The 4,091-nt window shown below is 37.9% G+C and overlaps 1 non-coding gene across 1 annotated transcript; it reads right to left on the bottom strand.

The window, feature by feature from the left end:
- Positions 1-3,536: 3,536 nt before the first annotated feature.
- On the bottom strand, positions 3,537-3,670 carry LOC116911867. The gene has a single exon (XR_004389382.1). It is a non-coding gene; the product is annotated as a U4 spliceosomal RNA (small nuclear RNA).
- Between the last annotated feature and the right edge of the window lie 421 nt (positions 3,671-4,091).

The following is a 4,091-nucleotide window of genomic DNA, read 5'->3' as shown; positions in this document are numbered from 1 at the left end:
TGTTCTTTCTCTGCAACCTCTCTCCATACAATACACCTGGTAAAACAGCATCTTAATTTCACTAACTGACTGAAGAGAACTAACTAGAACTCAGAGATCTGCATGCTTCTGTCTCCTGAGTGCAGGGATGATTAAAGACATCTAAAACCACACCCAGACCTAAGATTTTCTTTACCAGAAACTAGCTTTATATAAGCCTTGAATTCAGAGATCTGCTTGCCTCTGTCTCCCAGAATTAAAGGCATGTCAATATTCCAGCTGGATCACACAGACCTCGATGGTGGATATGATCTCTCCATGGCAACCATGTTCTGAATAAAATTCCTCTACAATTCTGTGTCTGTAACCTATGATTTGGGGTTATTTTCTCCCTGCTACATCTCATCCTTCTACAGTGCTGAGGGCAGAGAGGTAAGCCCTTGTCATAAGCTTCAGTTAGATTAGGATAGATTCCAAAATACACCCCATCTTACAGGACAGCTCACTTTTCATTATGGATGATGATTATTTATTCATAATTGTGCATCTGTACTGTGAAAAATATATGCAAGCACATCCTAAAGGTTAGACTGATTCTTTAAGTGATACAGCAGTAAGACCTCAGTGAACCTTCAAGACCAGAACTAAGAAAATGATTAATCAGACTATACCTTTGCCAAGCTGATATATTTATACATATTTCTGCCCTATCTGCCTTAATTCTTCCTCTGTGTAAACTGAAACATTATGTCAATAGCCTGCTATTTTCTATAATGTGGCCATATTGAATAAATCTTTTTACTGGGAGAGGCCACTAAGCCTAGTTTGTGGTAACAGCTAGATCACAAGTTCATAACCACAATTATAAAACCATATATGTATATTTAAGTTAATATCGACCAGAAAAAAAATCAGAATTAAAGATTTTCTTTCAATTCTTGTGTCAGAGAACAAGAAAGAGAGTGAAAGTTTGCTCTGACTTATTTATTCTCATCAGTTTATCTCATGTAAGCAGTTCTGGAAAGAAATCACAATCCATCATTCAGAGAAAAGAAGCATGCTACACTTGGAAAGGTTAGATTTAATCTAAAATGTTTGTTGAGAATACAGAGTAAGCAGAATGCTAACTCTTTACAGTTTTCATGTTGTCTTGGAAAGATGCACACCTGAAAGGTATTTTTCCCCCTTTGGCAAATGTAGTTAGCTTGAAGAGTGGACTTGGGAGTAGAGCAGACACATTTAGCAGGAAGAATGTGATAAGCATCTTATTAGGCTTAGAGAGACAGAAGGAGAAATCAACACAGGGAAGGACAAAAATGTATCTTATAGCAATTATCTGCAAAATGGCAGCAGCTGTTCAAGCTTTTGGGGGATTGGAATTCTGAGAAGTCCAAAGAGAAACATATGGTATAGTTCATCACAAAACTATTTAAAGCTATTATTGTTCATGTCGTCTCTTTATGTTATCCTTAGTGAAAGTTAATAGGTACACGGATTGGTTTTGAATGTCATGAATGTGTGATGGATCTAATGTCCTCAAAGACTTAGACATGCCAGAAATCCTCTCAGGGTAGACCTAGACAAAAGTGAACTTTATCTATGTGTAATGAAAACTATTTTTTAAAATTATAAAAGTCATTTATTCTGCAGAACATTATGTGAGTTTTAGTTTTGAACCTTTATGTGCAACTCTAGAAACAGAAACCACTAGGCTTTTGAGAATCTGCACACTGGTTCTTTTCCAATAGATATTCTGCAATAGAACAAAGTGAAAAAGCACCCATTAACACTTCCTACTTATTTGTGTGGGCCCAGTTATAATTTTAAGACTTACAAAGGGAAGTGTTAAGAATGGCATTTCAAAATACTCATTTGAAAGGGTGGGGATGACTTTGCTAAAACAGTCAGAACAAACACCCTGTTCTAGAATTTTATTTTTTGAGGTGTATCACAAATTTTATTGAGTATGTAAGACATTATTATTGGGCACAATCACTCTGTTCTACACTATATCTCAAAAAAATAATAACTTCTGTCTATTTGAAACTTTCAACCCATTTCCCTTCCCCTTTCAGCTCTCCTGTACCCTATGACAATCCTGACAATTATTTCTACAGCTTCAACCATATTTGAATTAATGGGGAGGAGAGTGACTGTGATGTCTGTCATGTGATAAGTTAATTGATTTAGCATAATATCCCATAGGTGAACTTGTGCTCCAAAATGTCACACTTTCCCTTATATTTACTTATAATAATATTTTATTAATATTATTTAATAATGTTTTATTAATGTTTGAGAATGTAGTGTGGTCATACTCATCTCTAGCTCCTCCCATGTGAATACTCTGCACTGTCACCTCCCATCTCTCTCCTCCCCACTCTCACTCTCCCATCTCTATCCTCCACACTCTCACCCTCCCATCTCTATCCTCCACACTCTCATCCTCCCATCCATCCTCCCCACTATCACTGTCCCCTCTCCATCCTCCCCATTCTCACCCTCCCCTCTCTATTCTCCCCACTCTCACCCTCCTCTCCCATCCTCTCCAGTCTCCCAGTCTCACCCCCATCTCAATCCTCCCCATTCTTACCCTCCCACCTTCATCTTCTCCACTCTCATCCTCCCATCTCCATCCTCCCCACTCTCCCCTCCCCTCTTTATCCTCCCCCTCTCACCCCTCCATCTCTATCGTCCCCACTCTCACCCTCCCATCTCTATCCTCCCCACTCTCACCCTCCCATCTCTATCCTCCCCACTCTCACCCTCCCTCCCATCTCTATCCTCCCCACTCTCACCCTCCCATCTCCATCCTCCCCACTCTCACCTATCCCTCACCATCTCCCTCACTCTCACCCTCCCCTCTCTATCCTCCCCATTTTTACTCTCCCACCTCTATCCTTCTCACTTTCACCCTCCCATCTCCATCCTCCCCCTCTTACCCTCCTACCTTCATCCTCTCCACTCTCACCCCCATCTCCATGCTTTCCACTCTCACCTTTCCATCTCCATTCTCTCCCTACATACCCTCCCCTCTTCATCCTTTCCACTCTCATCTCTAGCCACCCACCATTTTCTTTTCTACTTTTGTTTCCACATTCATTATAGATTTGAGGTAAGTTAGTTATATATGATAAAATTTTATTATTCAATATATAAAAATTGTTTAGGGAGATCATTTGGTGTTAAAAGACTTTCTGTGGATGTTTGAAGAGTTGAAATCAGCTCTCAAGCTCTAACAGAAAATCTGGTCACCACAGCCTTATAACTTATTTATGTAGGGTGGAGACAGGAATGGAGAGGATTGCCCTACCCTCAAGTCTAGCTGAATATGTGAAGGTCAGATTCAGTGAGAAATCTAATCTCAAAACATACAAGGTAAAAAAAGGATTGATAAAGACATGTGATATCCACTAGAAGGCTACTCATAAAACAATGCAAAACAAAACACACATATTTGTTTATGAACATATATATTAACATATATAAAAATATACACATGAATATAACTTATGTACTAAATAAACAAATAATGAAGAAAAGTAAAAGAACCCCAGCTTTAAAAATATTACAAAAATGATTATGAAAATGATAAACCTGCATGGCAACTTATGGTTTTTAGTTTTTCAATTAGCAATAATCGCGCCTCGGATAAACCTCATTGGCTACGATACTGCCACTGCGCAAAGCTAACTTATGGTTTTTAAATAATTAGTCTTTCAAATGGGGTGGTGCTATATATAGGTTATAAGAAAATAAATTAATTTTAATTTTATTATTTAATTTATTTAATTTCAAATGTTTTCCTCCTTCTTGGATGACTTTCCATGAGCCCCTAAGCCATTCTTCCTCCCTTTCACCTCTAAGATGATGCTTCCCCCAGCCATTCACTTTATTATTAAAATTATGATTCATTCAAAAATTTGATTCCCTCAAAGACTTATAAGTTCTTTAATTGAAAAACAAAATTTTAAAATGCCCACAACTGAAGTTTCACAGCAGTAATAGTATTATTTCTGCTTAAGTAAGCGACTGTTTGAAGAAATCATCAGAACTGAGTATACAGTGACTTTATTTTCTTTTTTCCTACTTTCTTTCACTTTTCTTTCCTG

Source organism: Rattus rattus, chromosome 10 (assembly GCF_011064425.1).
Source record: "Rattus rattus isolate New Zealand chromosome 10, Rrattus_CSIRO_v1, whole genome shotgun sequence".
NCBI lineage: Eukaryota > Metazoa > Chordata > Mammalia > Rodentia > Muridae > Rattus > Rattus rattus.
Note: the sequence above shows the minus strand (reverse complement) of the source record. Positions and strands in the feature narration are given on the sequence as shown.